General features: G+C 42.5%; 1 pseudogene; it reads left to right on the top strand.

Moving 5' to 3' along the window:
* Window positions 1-15,984: 15,984 nt before the first annotated feature.
* On the top strand, window positions 15,985-22,157 carry LOC132815924 (uncharacterized; annotated as a pseudogene).
* The last annotated feature ends 2,703 nt before the right edge of the window (window positions 22,158-24,860 follow it).

The following is a 24,860-nucleotide window of genomic DNA, read 5'->3' as shown; positions in this document are numbered from 1 at the left end:
CAAATTGATGTTGGAAGGCTAGTGATGGGAGATGAGGAACTAGCTGAAGAACTTAATAAATACTGTGTCAGTCTTGACAGTGGAAGACATGAGTAACATTCCAATTAAGGAGAGTCAGGGGGCAGAGTTAAGTGTGGTAGCCATTACAAAAGATAAAGGAATTGAAAAGCTAAAAGCTCTAAAAATTGATAAATCTCCTGGCCCAGATGAGCTACATCCGAGAGTTCCGAGGGAGGTGGCTGAGGAAATAGCAGAGGCACTGACTGTGATCTTTCAAAAATCACTGGAGTCGGGGATAGTCCCAGATAATTAGAAAATCGCTGTTGTAACCCCCTTGTTCAAAGAAGGATCAAAATAAAAGATGGAAAATTATAGGCCAATTAACCTAACCTCAGTTGTAGGTAAAATTCTAGAATCCATTGTTAAGGAGGAGATTTCTAAATTCTTGGAAGTGCAGGGTCGGATTAGAACAAGTCAGCATGGATTTAGTAAGGGGAGGTCGTGCCTGACAAACCTGTTAGAATTCTTTGAAGAGGTAACAAGTAGGTTAGACCAGGGAAACCCAGTGGATGTTATCTACCTAGACTTCAAAAAGGCATTTGATAAGGTGCCTTACGGGAGGCTGCTGAATAAAGTGAGGGCCCATGGTGCTTGAGGTGAGCTACTGGCATAGATTGAGGATTGGCTGTCTGATTTACCTTATCCATGCCCTTCATGATGTTAGAAACCTCAATAAGATCACCCCTCAGCCTCCAACACACCAGAGAAAACAGCCCCAGCTTATTCAGCCTCTTGCTTTAACTCAAATCCTACAACCCTGGCAACATCATTATGTTTCTTATAATTTCATACATCTCCATCATGTCCTCTCTGAATCTCCTGCTCCAAGGAACACAATCTCTTCATAACTAAAACTCTCCAACTCAGTTAACATTCCGGTAAATCTCCTCTGCACTCTCTCCTATTTAGTCACATCCCTCTATAATGTGGATTCCAGAGCTACACGCAGTTCTGTAGTTATGGCCCAGCCAGTTGTTTCCACAGTTCCAATAAAACCACCCTACTCTTAATCTAGTAAAGACAAGAATACTATTTGCCTTCTTAGCCACTTTATCCAGCAGTCCTGATACTTAAAGGAACTGGTCAATGTGTACACCAAGGTCCTTCTGATCTTCCCAGGATCACATCACTCATCATGTATTCACTTGTCTTATTTGTCCTGCTTAAGTGCAGCACTTCACATTCAAAGAATCATTGAAATCATCTATCCAGAATAATTTATCCAGATTGAATTCCATTTGCTATTCATCAATTCTCCTGGAATATAAGGCTATCCCCCTCACTGTTGGTGATGCCCTAAAATTTCATATCATCCGCAAACTTACTGATCAACCCTCCTACATTCCAGTCTAAATTATTTATATGTACCACAAACAGCAAAGGCCCCAACACGGATCCCTGTGGAAACTCATTGGACATAGTTTTCCAGTTACAAAAACACCCCTCAAACATTACCCTCTGCTTCTTGCAACTCGACCAATTGTGGATCCAATTTGCCAAATTCTGTTGGATCCCACGAACTCTTAATTTTGCTATCAGTCTTCCACTTGGATTTCAGCATGACTCTTGATAGGATCCCAACAAGACTACACAAAAAGCATTGCCCTCATCTACAGGGCTGGTCACCTCTTTGCAAAATTCATCAAGTTGGTCAGACATGATCTCCTCTTAATAAACCACGTTGACTGTTCCTGATTAATTCCTGTCTCTCCAAGTGCCAATTAATTCTATCCCTCAGAATTCCTGCTGTGTAATACTTTATATTACTAATTATCTGTGCATACTTGCTCCATCTAATTCCAGCCCATTATCTAATTGACCTACGCTTAATTGAAAAAGTGCCAGAGCCACTGTGGTGATAGTGCCAAGCTAGAAATGCAGAATGTCAGATCTTGACAAAAGAGGAGTATCTTGTATGATCTTGGTCCATGAAACTTGACCTTGAATTCCCCACTCATATTTTCATCATCGTCCTCATCTTTAGCATGATGCAGAGACACCCCATTTCTTGCTCTTCCTCATGCTGTCATCGCAGTAGTGCATCTGGAGATTTGAATGGATGTGCATCAATTCTTTGGGATTTAGGAGACTCAGAAAGACATGCTGCTTCACAGAGATCTTACAATGAGGGTATATGTGTTCATTCACCAACTCAACAATTACAGTATGTCCTCAGTCTCATCATCTCCCAAGACACCGGACACAAACTTGGCTGACCTTATTCCAATCACCACATCCCTCCCACACCATGTCCTGCAATGTAGGCCTGTTCTTTTTGCTGCAGCTTCTACTGGGCTGTTATTGCATCAGGTCTGGTTTGTCGACTATGCCTCAGATACTGAGGCATGTACTGGACCGTAGCCAGCCTCTTATACTTAGAGCATCTTGTCGAAAATTCATCTTCTTCAGGCAGTAATGGCGTCAAGGTTGCAACACCAGTCATGTCCATCTCATCCTCAAAGGTTTCTTCCATGCTAAGGGGAGAGGAAGAACCCATGGGTTCTGACAGCGTTGCTGGACATTCTGAGGGGTCCAGGTATGATTTTCTTGTTGCTGCTTTAATGTGATCCACATGTTTGTCCAGGTCCACCTCTCCTACCAGAGCTTTGTACATCATGGGACCTGACCTCGTGTTAACTATAGTTTTTAACTCATGCTGGGCCATTCCCTTGGTTTTAACACCAAAATTCATCTCCTAAAATGAACTGTTTCTCTCCCTTAGAGGAGTCTTCTGTCTGGCATTGGCATTCCTGATGCCATTTCACCATCACAGGTCTGGGAAGATCAGATTTAACGTGGTATGGAATTCGCCAACCCCACCCCCCATTAACAACTATGCTAAAGCTATTCCTGTAGTTGCATGAGAGATGGTCCCTATAATCAAATAGGACGAGGACAGTTTGGTATTGAGTGAAGCTGTAGGCTGTTTCTTTAAGCCACCTTCAAAGTTTGGACTGCTTTTACCACCAGACCATTGGATGTGTCCTTACGTGCTGAATGCTATTCAACTTTAGGAAATACTCAAATTCCCTGCTGGTAATGATGGCCTGTTGTCTGTGACCAACACCTCTAAGAATCCAGGTATTGCAAAAGATGCTCACAATGACTAAGAACATAGAGGCCATGAAAGGACAGGCAAAGTCGACATGTAATCAAGTTTGGTGTTTGCCCGGCCAATCCCACGAATGTTGGGGAGCTGCTGGAGGTCACCTAGATGGTATTCCAACTTGTAATTGCACACACTCAGAATAAGGGCCCACCACTGAAAGGGTGGTACGGTCCTTTCCTTTTTTAAGTAGCAGGAGATTGTCAACAATTACTATTACAAATAAAGGTATTGGTGGAACTTTCTCACACCAACGATGACCGCCTAAACCTTCCTTCTCTATCTGGGCATATCTCCATTTAGCGTGAGCCAAACTCTGGGAAGCTATGCTATCAGATGTCCCACTCTGCTGGACCACAGGTGAGCCAACGCTGCCCTGACACCATACAAGGAGGCATCACATGTCAGCACCACCTCCCACTCGTGATTATAGTGTGCCATCAAAGATGACAGTTGTTGTTTCTTCACTTGCCTAAAGGCTACATCTTGGCGACAAGACCATTCTCAAGGATGACCCTTTCTCAATAGAAAATATAAGGGTGCCAGGACAGAGGCCAGGTTATGTATGGATTTTCTGTAATAATTCATCAACCCAAAGAAAGACCTAAGCTCCGGTATAGGCATGGGAGCCAAGGCACCTTTGATCGCCCTCACTTTATCTTCTAACAGGTGTAACCGGTCTCTGTGGCGCAAGTTGTTTCCTTGGGATACATGGAACACACATTGTTCCTGCCTTGGAGAGATGTTTAAGCACTATGTCTAAGTTCTCTAAATGCTTCTTATTGCTCTTCCCGGTTATTATCACATCATCCAGATAAATGATGACCTTGGGGGTAGTCCTTGTAAAATGTTCACCATCAACCACTGGAAAATGGCACAGGCTGATGATACCTCAAAATGGTATCATATATTTGTACAAACCCCATGGGTATTAATTGTAGCACATCTCTGGGAAGCTCATCGAATTGCAATTGCATGTATGCATGGTTCATCTCCAGCTTCGTGAAGGACAGACCCCCACCAGTTTTGTGTACAAATCCTCTATGCGAGAGATTGGGTATCGATCCAGCTGCAAAAAGCTGGATAAAATCCAGAAAAAGGTGAACCAACCTGTCGGACATCACAATCGCTACAATCTTTGCTGCCCACTCTGCACACCAAACTAGTTTGGTGATTCCTTCACTTTCCAGCCTTCAGATTTCTTCCTGTACTTACATACATAAGGCAACTGGCACTGGGCAGGCCTTGTTGAACCGTGGGATTGCTTCCTGATCAACATGCAAGGTGATTTGGACGCTTTGATCATCCCGAGGCCCTCCTGATAAACTTCCAGGTATTTAATTAGGACTTTACTTGGGCAACCATTTTCTGATTGAAAAATGTTGAGCCAATCAAGTTGAACCTTCCTGAACCAATTCTGCCCCATCAAGCTTCAGCGTAAGCCTTTTAGTACAATCAGTGGTAACTCAGCCAGCTGCTTCTCATTCGAGACCAGAACCAAAGTTGGACCTTTAATCTGTGCCAGCTCCCTATTATGGGTTCTCAGTGGAGGTCCTATGCAACCTTAAAGGTTGGAGTCCAGAGCAAATTTTGGTAAAGACTGGTTCCACAATCACTGAAATGGTTGTGTTGGTATCAATCTCCATTAGAACAGGGTGACCATTTAACCAGATGTTTATTTTGATTGCTTCTGATTTTGATGTTGCTAAGCAATTTAACTGTTTCAAACCAACTCAAGCATTCTCTTACTTAATTCCAGTCTGGTGGGACTCTTCTGATGTCTTAAATCTACATACCAGCAACAATTACAATGGCCTATCGGCTTGGATCCTCAGGAAAATTTTAACCGTTTGGACAAGGCTTGGCTTTATTTCAGGATTTTGCCGTAGGCTAACCAAGAGTGCCTCTATTCAGGATATGTCCTGAGAGAGAGACTGCGCAATTGTCTTCAGTCAAGTGGTGTCCCTCAAGCTCAGTTGGCCTGAGGAGGGTGTCCACTTCCATTGGCATGCCTTGTAACTCATAAGCTCCACTTGTTACATTTTCTAATGACAAAGCCAGTTGTAGTGCCTGTTTGAAGTCCAGTTGGGCTTTAGCTAGTAGGCACTTTTGCATGGTCACATCATTAATCCCACATGCAAAATTGTCTCTCAGAGTTAAGCCAAAGTCACGTGCCTCTGCTCGTTGTCGTAATCTCATCAAAAATCCCAATTCAGATTCCCTTGGTCCTCAAATTGCCGAGTAAAACCAAAAGCAACTTAGAATTAGAGCAAACGGGGGTTGTATTCCTTAGCTAGGTCCATCAACTCTTGAAAGTTTTAAGTATCTGGTGCCTCAGGAAATGTTAGGATCCAAATAACTGAAAAAGCTGCTAGTCCACAAACTTTCAGGAGGATTACTCATTGCTTTTCATCTGTCCCAAAGGCACTTGCCCAGAAAAAAGCAATGCATTCTTTCCACATAGTGGGTCCAGTCTTCAATGGCAGGATTGAATGGGTCAGGCTTCCCAAATAATGGCATGATGCCTGAAATGCTGACCCCAACTCAAAGACAACCGCTGCAAGTGAACCTCTTCAGGGGTGTGTTTTTCTCTTGTTGCCACTGAAATAGCTCCATGTAGGCTGGTATTCAATCATCAAGGCCCCCTTTATTTACAGGAGCATAGTACATGAAACTGACCTGGCTAGCACAGAGCTAGTTCCTACAGTAAGCAGAATCCCTGACATTCCTGTTCATATCTGGCAACCAGGGCTCCCTGGTTGGACTAAGTTAACAACCGCAATCAGGGAGCTCATATTCTCTGAGGTCAACCAAGCTAACTTCATACCAATCACTAGAGTCATACAGCACGGAAATAGACCCTTCGGTCCAACCCGTCCATGCCAAACATAATCCGAAACCAAACTAGTCCCGCCTACCTGCTCCTGGCCCATATCCCTCCAAACCTTTTATATTCATGTATCCATTTAAATGTCTTTAGCTCATTCCACACATGAACCATCCTCTGTGTAAAAAAAAATTATCCTTCATGTCTTATTTAAAACTCTGTTGCCTCACCTTAAAAATGTGGCCCCTAGTCATGAAATCCCCCATTCTAGAGAAAAGACAACCACCATTAACTCTAATTATACCCCTCATTATTTTATAAACTTCTATAAGATCACCTCTCAACCTCCTATGCTCCAGTGAAATAAATCCACCCTATCCAGCCCTTCTTTCCAATTCAATCCTTCCATTCCTGGCAACACCCTAGTATAATATCCTTCGTATAACTGGCCAACCTGATGTGGACACAGTACTCCAGAACAGGCCTCACCAATGTCCAGCACAACCTCACCATGACTTCCCAACTCCTATACTCAAAGCAATGAAGGCAAGTGTGTCAAATGCCTTTTTAACCACTCAGTTTATATGTTTCACAAACTTCAAAGAATTATGTACTGTCACCCTAGGTCCCTCTGTTCAACAATGCTACCCGAGGTCCTACCATTAATTGTATAAGCCCTACACTTGTTTGTTCTATCAAAATGAAATACCTCGCATTTATCAAGATTGAACTCCATCTGCCATTTTACAGCCCATTAACCCATTTGATCAAGATCCCTCTGTAATCTTAGAAAACCTTCCTCACTGTCTACTATGTCACTTATTTTGGTGTCCAAAGTTAAAAATCACACAGCACCAGGTTATAGCCCAACAGGTTTAATTGGAAGCACTAGCTTTCGGAGCACCACTCCTTCAAAAAGTAGTTGTTTGGTGTCATCTACAAACTTAATAACCAGCGATAGTTAGACGATGATGTAAAGTAGCAATACATTTACGAATATGAGCTTCAATTTACAATGAAATGAGACCCATCTGGCTAGTCCCACTGAACTGGCCTTCCCCTGGAGCCTTGCAAAACATTGATCTTCAGCTGTTCACCCAGATCCATCTGAAATGGATCTTGCCACTCTTTCCAGCAGGAGAAAGTGAGGACTGCAGACGTTGGAGATCAGAACTGAAACTGTGTTGCTGGAAAAGCGCAGCAGGCCAGGCAGCATCCAAGGAGCGGGAGAATCGACATTTTGGGCATGAGCCCTTCTTCAGGAATGAGGAAGGTGTGCCAAGCAGGCTAAGATAAAAGGTAGGGAGGAGCGACTTGGGGGAGGGGCGTTGGAAATGCGATAGGTGGAAGGAGGTTAAGGTGAGGGTGATAGGCCGGAGTGGGGTGGGGGCGGAGAGGTCGGGAAGAGGATTGCAGGTTAGGAAGGTGGTGCTGAGTTCAAGGGTTGGGACTAATGAGGAAGGTGTGCCAAGCAGGCTAAGATAAAAGGTAGGGAGGAGGGACTTGGGGGATGGGTGTTCCAGTTTCCTCATTTCCCCTCCCCCCACCTTGTCTCAGTCCCAACCCTCGAACTCAGCACCACCTTCCTAACCTGCAATCTTCTTCCTGACCTCTCCGCGCCCACCCCCACTCCGGCCTATCACCCTCACCTTGACCTCCTTCCACCTATCACATTTCCAACGCCCCTCCCCCAAGTCACTCTTTCTAGCAGTACTTTCAGTAACTGATCCTTTCCTACTGAGAAAAGGATTCCCTCAGGCATTGGTTTCCTTTGGTCAATCACTTTAAGTCTTCATCCCATGGTTCCTGACCCTAGCACCAATAAGAATAGCTCCTCTTTTTTTCTACACTGTTCAGGCTTTGCCTGATTCTGAGCACTTCTATCGAATCAGAAAATGTTGTCAAATATCAACAGCTCTGTCAGCCCCTGTGGAGAGAGAAACCCTAGTTAACACTTTGGGTCTAGTACAACTCTCCGCCAGAACCACAGATGGTGCCAGACTGCTGAGCAGTTTCTGTTTTTGTTTCAGATCTCTGACGTCCGTGTTCTTCATTTTATTCTAATGCTAATGGCCACCATCTGCTGTATTTTACTTTCACCTAAATCTCCTCTCCACAAGGAGGTGGCTTGGGATGTTCCACTTTCAAAGTTTGTGAGAAGATTTGTAGCTCGGGTGCTCGTTGTTGTGGTTCTGTTCATGAACACCAACTGACCACAAAACGACACGACCAGCTATCCCTAGTAGCCGTACATTCAGATGACAAACAACATGAATTCGATTGGGACAACACCACTATTATAGGACAGGCCAAACAGAGAACAGCCAGGGAATTCCTAGAAGCATGGCACTCATCCACAAATTCGATTAACAGACACATCGACCTAGACCCTATATACCGTCCACTGCAGCAGACAGCTACTGACAATCGGAAGCGGCAGATTCAAACCAGTATAAATGCCGGAGGAATCAGCACAGAAGTGCTTCACAGGAGGCTCCCAAGCACTGAAGATGTCACCTAGGAAGGGGACGAAACGTTTGCAACAAAAACTCCCAGCTCGGCGAACAGAACCACAACAATGTTCCACTTTGACTGACAGTTCTAGCTAAAATCTCCTTAAAATAGGGTTGCATGATTATCTGCAATGTACATGAGTCCTTTCTACCCATATACATCCAAATGGAATTGCAGGTGTGGATCGATCCACCTCCCCCCCACCCCCCCCCAACATGTACCTGGACTGCAGAGCCATTACAGAATCAACCAGAAATAAGGTTTATTGAAGCATATTGCCTTGCACCCTGCCCTGCCTTACCTAGATCCTGAAACACTGGAGTTCAACTGTTAGGAAATCATGAATCACTACTGTGATCTTGCAGGAAAACAACTTGCAGACTCAATACAACAAATGCTGGAGATTACAGTAGGTTTGACAGCATCCGTGGAGAGAGAGCAAGCTAATGCTTTGAGTCTAGATGACTCTTAAGAGTCATCTTCACTCCAGCACTTGAGAATGAGGCACATTCAGTCACGCTCTGCTTGGGAATAGTGCTGTCACTCTGATGTATGGATCCTGGTCAATTTACAGATCTGATGCAGTCTGTCTTCGAAGAAATTTATCCTGACGAACACCACCTTCTCTCAAGCAACATTGCCAAATGCCATTGAGTCCTCTCAATTGGTGTTGGTGGGATCTTGTGCACAATTGGCTGTTATATCTGTCTATAAAACAGTGACAGCAATTTGGAGGGATGGTGTAGACTTGATGGGCCAAATGGCCTCTTTCTGCACTGTAGGCACTCTATGATTCTATTATTCCAAGACTACAACAGTTTAGGAAGGCAACTTGCCATGAGCTTCCCAAGGACAACTAGAAATGGACAATAAATACTGGACCAGCCAACGATGCCCATAGACTATAATTGAATATAAAAATGACACTCTTTGTCGTCAATCTTCTGTGGTCATCAGCATTGATCTGCGCTGCTTTCTGTACCCAGTCTGGATAGATTAGATTTGATGCTCTCTTGATTGTATTCACAGTGAAGAGGGTGTCCTATCTTTCTGTGAGCCCATCTAGCAACACCTGCAGGCCATGTTCTGTGTAGTTGGGAGCTAACACAGGCCTTGTTGCGATAAGGGATCTTCTGTTGTAAGAGGAACCACAGACAAAAGGAAGCTCCTGGTTCACAACATGAGAAGTGGTGTCCAGCTGATCTTTAGATATGATGTTAGACCCTTCAAAAGCAGAAGGTCTCAACAATGTTTCAGTATGCTCATCACATGTTTTGTCAAGTAACCTGTGCAACATCTGGCCTGTGCTAATAATGAGCCAAGAACCTGAAATCATGTGCAATAACTCAGTACAAGCATTGACAAATGTGACAGCATCCAACACATCCACCGCTAACTCGCTAACTTCAAAAATGAAAACTCTACCCTGACGAAACAAGGGCCAACATTGCTAGTGAAGAGTGAGGTACTTGGTATCCTTATGCGCTTATCGCTGAATATTGCTGGTAGTGTCCGAAGGCAAATTAAATGGTAGTGCTACAAATGATAGTGGCCTAGCCTGATCCAGATGTGTATAGTTGTCAATGTTGGGGTCACATCTTTAATACCATGTTCAGCAAAGGAACAAGATTTTAGCAGGCCTCCTTTCCACTTTCTTCCACACCCTACTCTCTCTGGAGTCTACGTGTATGTGAGGGTGCAACTGCTTTGTGTAAATGAGGGCTGATAGAAAATGTTTCAGAGCCCAATCATGAGAGAAGTTGAATTTGGCTGATTAATATGCAGGATTTGTCATGTCTGACTGAGAAAGCACTGTTACTACAAGTTATCAGAACACCTTCAATGTTATTATTAGCCAGTTGTGGAATCAAACACACTCCCAGCTCTGGTTTCTACTCTGCAAATGGTTTTCACCTTACAGTTCCTGTCTTCACCTGTTTGTTCACTGGCTTGTGTGACCTCCACCATAACAGCTGCAAGCACTAAGGGCATTGATACTCAACTGCAGCCCTGTCAACCATTATGGGATCAATGCAGTAAAATCCTATGATCACATCTGATTAGCCATGGCTAATATCATGTACATCATGTAATGTAGTCTCCAGGAATGCCTCCTATTAGAGTAGGTAACCCTCCATAGAGGGTTAAATCCACAGAATACACTTAGCAGCAGTTTGAACTCTGTCAAGAATTTCCAATGTGCCTGTAGTTGCTTGGATTCCTCCAGATCTGTGCTCTGAGCACTTCATGTTCAATCAGAACTGGACCAACTTCTGGTTGGGAAAACTCAAAAGCTGTTTATATTCACTGACTGGAGATTATTGGTTTCATCCCATCCCAACTTTAGAGTGTGAGCAACAGCAATAAATAGAGTAGGAGATAATGTCCTGGACACCCAGAAGGAGGGCTGAGTTGTGGCAGAGTCCATTCTAATAAGTAGGAGGAGTGATGCACAGGGCCACAGGTAGATGATTGATTTGGGAATCTTTAAAAGGCTAAGTCAGGGCAGTGGGTTAAATGCAGAATTGTTTATTTTTAATGTTTGGCAAGTTTTATAATTTGTATATTTAAGAGGCATAAGTCCAAATAAGCCTTATATTTTATGTAAATTAAGTTCATTAGATAAAGTAACTTAAGCACAAGGGAAGTGTCTAAGTGCTCAGTATCTGTCAAGTGTTTATTTATGTTTAAAGTGTATTTCTAATAGTTTTAGAAAGCACTTGAATACTGTTACAAAAAACCTCAATTTTGTCGAAGCTTTTCATCTTGCACTCATCTTGACAATATACAGAGAATGTCAATAATAAAGGAAATCAACATTTATACTATATGAGAGAAGTGTGCTGTTGGTTGGTGTATGACAGTTAACTGCCAAGATTGCTTAAATTTTAAACTAGTTAGAGACAAAAAAAAACCCACAAACGCTGGAATCCAAAGTAGACAAGTAGGAGGCTGGAGGAACCCAGCAGGCCAGGCAGCATCAGGAGGTGGAGAAGTCGACATTTCGGGTATATGTCTCCTTTCCTGATTTCTCCACCTCCTGATGCTGCCTGGCCTGCTGAGTTCCTCCAGCCTCCTGCTTTTCTAAATTTTAAACCAAGGTTGACTCTGGTCAAGAGTCGAAAAGTGTGGCACTAGAAAAGCATAGCAGGTCAGGCAGCATCCAAGGAGCAGGCGAGTTGACGCTTGGCCACACTTTTTGTCTCTGACTCTCCAGCATCTGCAGTCCTCACTTTCTCCCTGACTTTTGTCGAGGCATTGCCCTGAATACCTGCCACCTTTGTCATTGAACTCAAATGTTAACTCTCTTTGTCTTTCTACAGATGCTGCTACACCCCCCGAAATTACCTAACACTTAGTGTGTTTCATTCAGATTTGAAATATCTGCAGTTTTTGTTTTATTTTGTATTAGCTGTCACCAATTTTGTTGTGTTGAAACAGGCGCAGTGCGTGTTACTTGTTGTTTCTGTCTCTAAATAACAGAGCACTATATATTCATCTCTGTAGCTTTCAGTATAGATGGTACACCCGTGCTGTGGACTTTAATTGACAATTGTAAATTAGTTGTCAGTGTAAATTCTTAACACATTTGGGATTGTTTAGCCATGTTAGTAATCATGGAATCACCTCTAATGTTGAACACAGTATTTTGAATTTTGCAAGCATAGATCAGCTGGACACATTCAGTGTCTTGTTTGCTGCATCACAAACTCCATATACCAAGTGACTCATTTATGTGATAGCCAGAATGTCTTATTGGTTTGATGACAGCATGCTATAAGGGCGAGCACCAATTGTATCGCTATCACATTGTTGCTTCTCATGTTGCTCAAACCTTTGGAATACTTTATCTTTACAAGATCATTTGTAGTAGTCTAGGCACTTCTCAGGACCAAACACGATGGCCTCAGATATACAACAAGAAATGATCTGATCAGGGAAGCCATTATCCCATAGAATGGTTTTGATGTGTCCTATTTCAGCATCAAACTTACAACATCGGGTCTAGATTAGAGTGGTGCTGGAAAAGCACAGCAGGTCAGGCATCCGAGGAGCAGGAAAATCGATGTTTCAGACAAAAGCAATTCCTGGTGAAGGGCTTTTGTCCGAAATGTTGATTTCCCTACTCCTCAGATGCTGCCTGACCTGCTGTGCTTTTCCAGCACTTCTGTAATCTAGACTCTGGTTTCCAGTATCTGCAGTCCTTTTTTTTTTACCTTGTTTACAACATTGTTAAGTCCAATCTTATATTGCCTGGAAGTGCAGGAATCCCAATGTATTTCTTGAACATTGAAAATAATTTAGTGGTGGAGAGTTATCTGGCTAATTTCTAAAATAGGGATTCAAGGAAAAAGCACATTTGATTGTTCCATTTTCAAATAGAATTCAGGGTGGAGGTCATCAAGATGTGTAAGGAAATTCTTATATATAGCTGTGAATTCAAATAAAATATCTGTATTGACTACACATCAGCTAAATGTAAGACTTTGGAGGTGAGATGTAATTCCATGGAAGACACATTTCTCATGGAGTCCAAAAAAAATGTTTATGAGATTCCATGGCAACACTATCACTTTATGCACATATGGTAGTCATGATTTGGAGATGTCAGTGTTGGACTGGCGTGTACAAAGTTAAAAATCACACAACACCAGGTTATAGTCCAACAGGTTTAATTGGAAGCACTAGCTTTTGGAGCGATGCTCCTTCATCAGGTGGTTGTGGAGGACACAATTGTAAGACACAGAATTTATAGCAAAAGTTTACAGTGTGATGTAACTGAAATTATACATTGAAAAATATCTTGTTTGTTTGTTAAGTCTCTCATCTGTTTGAATACCATGATAGTGTCACTTCTTTCATATGTAAATCACAAAATCTTTTTTAAAAAGTTACATTCTTGGGTTAACTGTAACAATTGGTATCAGCCAAACAATATGTTGAAGGTGTGTGTGTTCCCTGTCTGTGCCATGATGTTTAGACTGATTCTAATCTAAAAAATGAGTTAACAGAGTCTTACATGGATTCATGCAGTTTTTTAGCACAGTACAATGTAACTCTGCAAGCACAAATTCACCACACAAACATGTGTGTATATGTATGCGTGTGGGTTTGTGTGTGTGTGTCTGGGGTGGGGGTTGTGAGTATATGTGAGAGAATATGTATATGTGTGTGAGCGTAAAGGGTCTAAATCTGTGAGAGGATGCATTTGTGAGTGTGGGAGTGTGTGTGACTGTAGAAGTATGTGTCTGTGTGTGTGTATGTGTATCGGGGGGGGGGTTTGTGAGTTTGGCTGAGTGTAAAGGGGTCTATGTCTGTGAGAGGGTGCATGCGTGAGTGTGGGAGAGTGCGTGATTGTAGGAGTGTGTGTGTGTGTGTGTGTGTGTGTGTCTGTCTGTCTGTATAGGAGTGCCTGTTTGTGTGTATGTGTGTGTTGTGTGTGTGTATACTGCAATGGTGGTCACCTGTAGTGTGACATTAACCCAAGGTTCCAGTTAAGGCCCTCCCCATGGGTACCGAACTTAGCTATCAGCCTCTGCTCGGCCACTTTTCGCTGCTGCCTGTCCCGAAGTCCGTCATGGAGGATGGTCACCCGAAGGTCTGAGGTTGAATGTCCTGGATCACTGAAGTGTTCCCCAACTGGGAGGGAACATTCCTGTCTGATGATTGTTGTGCGGTTCATCTGTTGCCATAGTCTCTGCTTGATCTCACCAATGTACCATGCCTCAGGGCATCCTTGCCTGCAGCATATGAGATAGACAACAGTGGCTGCGTCGCATGAGTACCTGCCAAGTACATGCTGAGAGTTGTCCCCACGTGTATCCATGTCAGGACCCAAGTCTGCAAATACATCTTGCTCTCCAACTGGTATTCTATTCTGGATAGTGGTGAGTGGTTGTTAACCTGGGGAGTGCAGCCGGAGCTAAGGTCACAGTACTATGCCTAGCTCAGCTACAGGGGCAAGAGAGACGGCAGCAGGAAAATTGGGAATCCAAGTTAATTAGAGAATAAGTTGGAAATTGACACGTTTACTTCTGTGGCTACAAATATGAATCCAGGCTAGTATGTGGCCTTTCTGGGACCAAGATCAAGCATATCATTGATCAGCTGTAAAGCAATCTGAAAGCATGGATGAATATAGAACATAGAACAATACAGCACAGAACAGGCCCTTCGGCCCACGATGTTGTGCCGAACATCTATCCTAGATTAAGCACCCATCCATGTACCTATCCAATTGCCGCTTAAAGGTCGTCAATGATTCTGACTCTACCACTCCCACGGGCAGCGCATTCCATGCCCCCACCACTCTCTGGGTAAAGAACCCACCCCTGACATCTCCCCTATACCTTCCACCCTTCACCTTAAATTTATGTCCCCTTGTAATACTCTGTTGTACCTGGGGAAAAAATTCTGACTGTCTACTCTATCTATTCCTCTGATCATCTTATAAACCTCTATCAAGTCACCCCTCATCCTTCGCCGTTCCAATGAGAAAAGGCCGAGAACTCTCAACCTGTCCTCGTACGACCTATTCTCCATTCCAGGCAACATCATGGTAAATCTTCTCTGCACCCTCTCCAAAGCTTCCACATCTTTCCTAAAGTGAGGCGACCAGAACTGCACACAGTACTCCAAATGTGGCCTAACCAAAGTCCTGTACAGCTGCAACATCACCTCACGACTCTTGAATTCAATCCCTCTGCTAATGAACGCTAATACACCATAGGCCTTCTTACAAGCTCTATCCACCTGAGTGGCAACTTTCAAAGATCTATGTACATAGACCCCAAGGTCCCTCTGTTCCTCCACCTGACTAAGAACTTTACCGTTAACCCTGTATTCCGCATTCTTATTTGTTCTTCCAAAATGGACAACCTCACACTTGGCAGCGTTGAACTCCATCTGCCACTCCTCAGCCCAGCTCTGCATCATATCTAAGTCCCTTTGCAGCCGACAACAGCCCTCCTCACTGTCCACAACTCCACCAATCTTCGTATCATCTGCAAATTTACTGACCCACCCTTCCACTCCCTCATCCAAGTCATTAATAAAAATTACAAACAGCAGAGGACCCAGAACTGATCCCTGCGGAACTCCACTTGTAACTGGGAATAATTCATAGTCATGGCCTATGTTGGTAACAATGACATAGGTCAAAGAGGGATGAGGTCCAATGGGAAAGCTTTGAGGAGCTAAAAAGAAACTGCCAAGCAGGACCTCTTAATGTCTGGATTACTCACAGTACCATGAGCAGGTGAGCATAGATATAGGAGTATAAAGCAGATGAACATGCAGTCAGAGAGCTGTGGTACTGTTTGTAACCTTGAATTGTGAGCTGGTAATGACTTGTGGACTTTAGGGCAGCTTGTTAATGGGAGAGACCAGTCAAGCTTTGTTGGTTTGTGAGGCCAGTTCTGGAGGCTAATTGATTTTAAAAGATACCAACAGACACAGTGACCCCAAGAAGAGCACGATGTTTAAACAGCAGAGGCTGGCGAGAAACAAGGTCAGTACCTGGGAAATTGGTCCCGACAAGTCTGGAGACCCTATGTTTAAGCAGATGACAGTTGTTGAATGGTAACTGAGGCTTCAGGAAGAATTATCAGTCTGTTAGTGTGGAACCAGAATTAAAGTTGTTTTTTGAACTTTGTTTTCCGAGGGATGGTTTTTGCTGGGACAATGAAGGCTTGACAGCTCCTTACCGAATCTGATACCGCACCAGCTTCTGGAATCCCAGAGAGTGGAAAGCTAATTTGGAGATACTGCTACCTTTGCCTGGGTGAACTGAGAACGTAACTCTGATCAACATTTCAAATAAGAAACCAAGGTGTCCATATGGACGCCTGTGAAAGAAACAATGCATTTTGAAAGCCATTAAATAACCCAGGCAGTTTTGTTATTTTCTTTTTATTTATCCCTTAACTGTGTTTGTTTGTTTGTTTCTCTATTGTTTGTGTAAATGGGGTTGTGGGATATGGTAAAGTAGTGTTACTTCTGCAATCATATTTACTTATGCAAGGTAAATGAACTCACACCAGTGTATAATTGTTTCAGCCAAGAGATGAGTCAACAAGAATGAAAACTATGTGAAGGAAATACATAATTGCTTTTGCATTAGCTAAAATGTGCATACAAGAATGAAATGTGCCTGCAAACAATGGTAGATGTGACAGACAAATAGATAAGGTGCTGTGAGGGGACAGGGTTAAGCGAGATCTGCCTGTACAAACAGTAGTTATAAGCATCTGTTTCCCGCTTCTGCAAAACCAAGAACAAACCACAGTCAAGAAGTCATGAGGTCATAAGATCATGATGACAAGTGAGGGAAATATAGATGGTAGTGAAGAAGGATATACCTAACAATGGCCCACAGCAGGATGTGGTCAAACGGCCTTGTGAGGCCAGAAATAAGCATTTTGTCACAGACAAGGCCGGATAAGGCAAGGGATAAACAAGAGTAATGGGCGCCGGTCTTAGACAAGTGGGAGATGTAAACAGGGGAGGAGCAATGGGATGAAAGATTAGGAACCAAATTACATAAATGTTGAGTACTAGTTGAATTGTGTGTGTGTGTGTGTGTGTGTGTGTGTGTGTGTGTGTGTGTGTGTGTGTGTGTCCCTGCCTTGTGGACAGTGGACACCACACCCTCTTGCAAGAGTAAAATAAATGATACTACTGATTCAGATCTTGTCTCGGACCGAAATTGTTGAAGTGAGTGAGCTTCATTTCTCACAACTGGGGACTCGTCCAGGATATTCTTCCATCGCTGGGGGGAGATGGCTGGCCCTGGACACTGGGAAGTGTGTCCCGTTCCCAAAGGAGGAGTGGTCTTGTGTCCCAATTTGGTCCGCTCCCTTGGGTGACCTGTATGAATGCCACAAGTAAGACATCTGAATCAGACAGTGAAAGGAGGTCGATACAAAATACGGCAAAAAGGGGCCAGGGAACTCTGTGCACAGACCAAGGTAAGAAAATTGACTTAAGTACTGCCTTGGCGGCCGGGATTGAGTTTTAGTTGTTAATACGGGACTAACAAAGGAAATCAATATGGGCTGTGCCGTGGGTAAAGGAAAAGCCTCCGGGAGAACAAAAGAAGAAAAAGGCAATGGAAATAGAGGCGGGGTCCCTTACAACATACCTCCAGAAAGTCCGTTGGGCAGGATGTTGTGGAATTGGGAAAATAATACTTGTACAAGGGAAAAAGCTGATTAAATATTGTTGCTTTGTATGGACTAAGGAATCCATTCTTCGTCCTGCCGTCTTCTGGCCAAAGTACAGGTCGGACGAAGACTGGGTTTATAACTACTTGAATTTATATGTCAATGAAAAACAGCCTTATAGTCAGGAGGAATCAGATTATGCTTCAAGTCGGAAGGGCTAGTGGCTGAAGGGCTACTGAGGATACACTTTGTAACTAAATCATGCCCAGACATCCAGAAACATATTCAAAAGATAGAGAGCTGAAGCGAGGAGCACCCAGAGGTGTTGTTGTGGGAAGCTCAGAAAGTGTCTGTGAGATATGGTGTGTGAGAGAGAGAGAACGAAAAGAGCTGTACAGCTGGTAGAAAGTTTAACCCTTTGTGATTTGGTTTGAATGCACGTTTGTTTGTTGGTGATTGAATGTTTGTGCTTTATTCCCTGCAGCTTGAGTTCCAGGACTGTTTTGAATCTGATATTTAATATGGAAACTTAACATGATTTCTTTTAATGTTAAGGATTCTACAGTGATTATGAAAAAAAAAGATAACTCCTGTTGTTTTTACAGGTCATGACTGCCTTACTATCAGTTTCTAACTAATCTCTTTTATCCTTACATAAAAGCGATTTATGGAGGACAGTTGAAGTTTCAGTTCAACATTAGGTTGTAGTAAAAAAATCCTATGGTTAATATCTGTGACCTTGGATTCGGCCATTGTACATGCATTAGAAGTTTCTTTTTTTAACTTGAATAGACAAATCCTTTTAAGGCAGCTTCGATTATTTCACGACCTATAGTATTGTAATTGAGCAATGATTGGTCAGGACTACTTAAGAAAACTAATTTTGAATTGAAATTAAGGGACTAAAACTGGGTAATTATAGTGGATTTCAAAGTTGGGAACTGTATGCATTTTACATTTTAAATATTGAATACAGAATAAATGAATTTATAATACATAAATATATATTTACAAGTTAGGAACAGGTTTTAAAGTTAGACAAGCATAAATTGATGAATTGGTATTTGAAGTTAAGGGGAGCAAGAAATATTGCAATATTTCTTAAAAAAAATCTCAAGGTCTAAATAAAACATTGGGTGATGAAGGATGGCCATTAGGTGGCCCTAAGGCTGTTCAGTTGGTTAAATCGGGTCAGCAATTGACCTGGCAACGTAACATGAGAAGTAGAAACAAAAGGCAAAAATAATGATCGCCCACGGTTGATGAGATAATAAAGAAAAAGACAAAACCAAAAGGAGTAAGAAACCGGAATGGTCAGGGAGGAGATGTTAAGGGGTCTGGTGGACAGGAACAAGGATCGAAATGGAAATCCCCACAGGCGGGATGTTATTACTGTGAAAGGATGGGTCACTTTAAGAGAGAGTGTCCAGATTTGGAAAAGGAAGTAAAGACTGTACCGTTTATGAACCTTGATGAAAAATAGGGGTACCAGGAGTTCCTGCCCCTGGGAACCCACCAGGAACCCTTGATAAATTTAAAGGTGGAACTTCATAAAGAGGATGTCGCTTTCCTAGTCGATACAGGGGCAGTAAGGTCATCCTTAAAATTTAAGCCCAAGGCAGTGGGAACGAAAAAGTTAATTGGATTTTGGTGACAGTTTTGTGATGAGAGGCATGAAGAATCAGTTTTGCGCTCATGACAAAATACTTCCATAAACTTGGGATTGAATTAACTGCAAATGGTGCTATGAAATCTGTTGAGGTTCTTAAAAATGAATGTGCTCGAGCAAAACAATGACAGAAACAGAGTGAGAAGTCACAACTGACTGGTAAACAAACAGAACTGCGCAATTACAGATTGAAAAATGTTTTGGTCATTTATTGCGTTTCCACCCTGAATTACAGATAATGATTTTTATATCTATATAATATATAATTAATATTTATAATAAATCAATTGTGCTAGCCTGAATCAATATTAATTGGCAGGATCCCTACACACAGTTTTAGTAACCTGTCATATTGATTCATGGTTAATTTAAAACATGACTGCATTAATTCATTGTTAATTAAAGACTGGAAAACTACATTACTGGCTAATGAGGTAACTAAAGAAGCAGCTCTGAATCCACAGCAAGCAGTGGTTTATTCCCTAATACCTATTGTCCCAGGTCCTCGGGAAGCTCCTCTCTCTGGCCACTGCCAATCCCAGAAACTAAAGATTTGTTCTTAAAAGAAGTATATTCTGGGCTTGTCTTCCTCTTTGTCTTTCCTCAGGAAACAGGCTTTCTTGGCACAGACTCCGCCCCTTGAATTTGCTGTTCATCCGATTCAACCAGGAGATTGGGTCTTAGTAAAATCATGGACAGGAACTAAATTGTAACCGGACTGGGAAGGGCCGTACCAGGCTCTTTTGACCCCTGAAACAGCGATAAGAACGGCAGAAAAAGGCTGGACTCACTACACTCTGATCAAAGGGCCAGTGGAATCTCCAGTTGAGGAAGAAGTCTGGACAGCAAGAACCACTGAAACTCAGGCTAAAGAGACTTTGAGTAACCAATTATACAATGGCGACGCGAGTGAGGAATTATTTCTATGGGATTGTATATTAAGTCTTTTCAACACGATTTTTAGAATGCTGGGGGTGCTTAGGGTTATGATACAAGCTCTCTTAATATTGGGATTTTGTCAAACATTATTTCCATATGTGTTATTAACGGTTCCTGAGTCTGATAATCCGCTAGTAATAGACACTGATGCATGTAGCTTAGTACATTGTGGCGATGTAGATAATCAGAGACAGTACAGCAGCTCAGAGATACATCTTAAGTCCTTTGGGGATGGTACTTGGTATAATGGTCTTGTCACAATACACCGGGCCCCCTTCCGATCAGCTCTCGATTGTCCCGATAAAGAGCATAACCCAAAATACCTAACGATAAAGAAAACCACATGGCACAAAGCAAATCTGGGGGGGGTTGGGGGTGGGGGGGGGAGGTGGTGGAAGCACCTATGAGGTACAATTAAATGAAACATTTGGGATAGAAATGAAAGCAAATGGGAAGGATTTCTCAGGCTGTTGTTTGCGAATTAGCGTGGAAATGGAAAACGGGCAGAACTACTGGATAGGAGAAAGTGAGGACTGCAGATGCTGGAGATCAGAGCTGAAAATGTGTTGCTGGAAAAGCGCAGCAGGTCAGGCAGCATCCAAGGAACAGGAGAAATGACGTTTCGGGCATAAGGCCGATTCCTGAAGAAGAACTAGTGGATAATAAGGTACAACCTTTCACCCCTCCCGATGATCCTAATGTAGTAAGTACTATAGAGGTAAAGGACTTGAAACAGACCATCAAAATAGAAACTGGGTACGGGGATGCAAATGCCTGGGTTGAATGGGTAAAGTACACTGTAAAAAGTCTGAACAAGAGCAATTGCTATGCACGTGCCTCCGGTAGGCCAGTGGCCCAGGTGGTTCCCTTTCCGCTCGGGTGGAAGCGAGACAGGCAGGGCATGAAGTGTATGATAGCCCTGTATCAGGATGAGGCTGCATGGAATGATAGGAACTGTGCCCCCCCTATCTCTGATGTTCCCTCCTACGTAGCGCCCACCCCCCCGACGTTTTCAGCCGCAGTTGGAAATCACACATTGTGTGTGCGTGGACGAGGTACAAATCGGTAGAGAGATTTGGGGGAGCTGAAATTATGTACAGATATTAAGAATGTCACAGAAACGGACAAGGGAGGGAACTACTCAGCACTAAAGGTTCCCCGAGCAGATCTGTGGTGGTACTGTGGAGGCAAAATATTGAGACGCACCCTACCTCCAGATTGGAGAGGGATATGTGCAATTGTACAATTGGCAATTCCATTTACCCTAGCATTTGAGAAGGAAAAAGATAATAGAGAAAAATGGAAGGAGTAAGAGATCACTGTTAGACACTTCTTTCGATGACAGGATTTATCTCGATTCGGTAGGAGTCCCTAGGGGGGGTGCCTGATGAGTTCAAGGCTCGCAACCAGATTGCAGCAGGCTTTGAGTCAGCTCTCTTCTGGTGGGTAACAATAAAAATGTAGATTGGATAAATTACATTTTCTATAGTCAACAGTGATTTATAAATTATACAAGAGATGCAGTTAAAGGAATATCAGAACAGCTTGATGCAACAAGTAGGATGGCATGGGAAACCAGAATGGCCCTTGATATAATTCTAGCGGAAAAAGGGTGTGTGTGTGTGATGTTAGGAAGAAGCTGTTGTACCTTTATTCCTAATAGCACTGTGCCTGATGGTTCAATTAGTCGGCCTTAAGGGGATTGACTATCTTAGCAGAGGAACTGGTTGAGAATTCAGGATGGCTTGAATCATGGTTTGGAAAATTGAAGGGGGTGGTGGTTTCCATCCTTACTTCCCTGAGAGTGGTAGCAGGGGTATTGGTAGCCATTGCTGTTGTATCATACCCTGTATACGAGGGCTCACCCAGAGACCTTAATGCAACAAATGCGCCTAAAGAACAATCAGAGAGAAGGGCTCTATCTGTTAAACACTGAAGGAATAAGTGACCTCATGGAGATTTCCAAATTAAATGAAATTTTGGGTGAGATGCTTGTCAATTTGGAAGTGACATCAGAAAAATGCAGAAGGTAACAAATGATAATTAAAGAAAAAGGGGGAAATTGTGGGATATGGTAAAGTAGTGTTACTTCTGCAATCATACTTACTTATGAAAGGTAAATGAACTCACACCAGTGTATAATTGCTTCAGCCAAGAGCTGAGTCAACAGAATGAAAACTATGTGAAGGAAATACATAATTGCTTTTGCATTAGCTAAAATGTGCATGCAAGAATGAAATGTGCCTGCAAACAATGGTAGATGTGACAGACAAATAGATAAGGTGCTGTGAGGGGACAGGGTTAAGCGAGATATGCCTGTACAAACAGTAGTTATAAGCATCTGTTTCCTGCTTCTGCAAAACCAAGAACAAAACACAGTCAAGAAGTCATGAAGTCATAAAATCATGACAAGTGAGGGAAATATAGATGGTAGTGAAGGAGGATATACCTAACAATGGCCCACAGCAGGATGTGGTCAAACGGCCTTGTGAGGCCAGAAATAAGCATTTTGTCACAGACAAGGCCAGATAAGACAAGGCCAGATAAGGCAAGGCATAAACAAGAGTAATGGGCACCGGTCTAGACAAGTGGGAGATGTAAACAGGGGAGGAGCAATGGGATGAAAGAATAGGAACCAAATTACATAAATGTTGTGTATCAGTTGAATTCTGTGTGTGTGTGTGTGTGTGTGTGTGTGTGTGTCCCTGCCTTGTGGACAGTGGACACCACACCCTCTTGCAAGAGTGAAATAAATGATACTATTGATTCAGCTCTTGTCTCGGACTGAAATTATTGAAGTGAGTGAGCTTCGTTTCTCACAGGGTTGAAAACAAATGTTTTGGGGATTTAAAGCCTATCCCTTAGCTTTATTGTTGTTTAATTGCTCCTCTACTAAAATTATTGCGTATTTAATAAATGGTTAGGTCTTTTGTTTGCGATACAAAATCGGTGTCTGGAAATTAATTATTCATGATTCCAGGATCTGTTATTCGAAAGTCTGGTTCGGAACCATGCCTTACATAATTATTTCACTGTGTTGTGAATACAGAGGTTGAAAGGCTAATTTGGCTGTTTATCTCCTTGTTGTAACAGTAGGAAGGAATGTTTAAACTAGATTGGCAGATGGATGGGAACCAGAATGTACCAGAAAGGAAGAACAAGACGCACAAAGTAAGAAAAAGAGAGCACTAATGTGAAAAGCAGTGAAGTAGTGGGGCAGGCGGTTCAGAGTAAAAGGAAATGCAGTAAGTTCTAAATGAAGTTTAAAATTGCATATATGTGAACACATAGTGTGTGGTAAATAAGAGCTACAGATGCACATAGCCAAACAGTGTTCTGATATTGTGCTGATAATGGAGTCCAGAGTCAGGAAAACTAAACAGACAGGACTGGTAAACATACCTGGCTACAAGGTGTTCAGGAAAGATCAAAACTATAAAAAAGGAGGAAAGGTAGGTTTAGGAGAATGTTATGGGGTGCCTTGGAGGGATCAAGGACAGAAGCTATTTGTTTGGTGCTAAGTAACATTCAATATTAACATGGCGGTTTTTTTTCCTGACTCTGGATTCTATAGACCACTGAGAGAAAAAGACATAGGGGAACAAATGAACAGGAACACTTCGGAGAGGTCAAAACTATGGAGTAGTTATAACAGGGGACATTACTATTATTTCAGTCTGTATCAGGATGATTAATGTAAAGGGAAGAGAGGTGGATAACATTTCTTAAAGGTATTCTGGCAAATATTTTCAACCAAAATACTTCCGTCATAATATGGAAGGAGACATTGCTGTGTCTGGTTCTGGGGGATGAGGTGGAGGAATAATATTAAGTGTCAACAGGTAACATTTAAGGTCACTGACCATTGTATCATAAGGTTGAAATTAGCTATGAAAAAGGAAGAAGCACTCTTCAGAGTGAAAATCATTAAAAGGAGGAGGGCCAACTTCAATAAGGTGATTGAGAATGGATTTGGTCTAGGTAAATGGAATCAAAGAGTGTCAGATAAAACTGTCAAAGGTCAATGAGCTACCTTTAAAAAGGACGTGCTACATTTAAACTGGTTCAAACAAGTTAAGAGCAAGAGTAGGCCATTTGGCCCTCAAGCCTGCTTCACGATTTGATGTGATGTGATTGTGGCCTCAAATCTAGTTTCTGCCTTAGCTCTCAACAACTTGCAATGCTTTTGATATTCAAGAATGCATCATAAGTCCCTTAAAAATAGTCAACGAGCCTGCCTGTAGTGCTTTCTAGGGAAGAGACTTCCAAAATTATGAAAAATGCTGTTTTCATGCATCTCTGTATAAATTTCACCTGCCACCTTTCTCAAATAACCACCATCCATCCGCTTGTTTTTGCTGTGCAGTTTTTTTGACGATCTTGCTCACAGTTCACAATACTTTGTGGTATCTGTAAACATTGAAACTGTGCCCTGTACATCCACAAGTGACCTGGTTAACTCACTTGATTAGATGGATAGTATGTGGTTCAGAATATTGTCAATGGTGCAGATTCAATTTCCACTCCAGCTGAGCTAGGCACAGAACCTAGCTCCTCCCTGAGAATGAGAGGAAATGACAG

This window comes from Hemiscyllium ocellatum, chromosome 5 (genome assembly GCF_020745735.1).
Source record: "Hemiscyllium ocellatum isolate sHemOce1 chromosome 5, sHemOce1.pat.X.cur, whole genome shotgun sequence".
Taxonomy (NCBI): domain Eukaryota; kingdom Metazoa; phylum Chordata; class Chondrichthyes; order Orectolobiformes; family Hemiscylliidae; genus Hemiscyllium; species Hemiscyllium ocellatum.
Note: the sequence above shows the minus strand (reverse complement) of the source record. Positions and strands in the feature narration are given on the sequence as shown.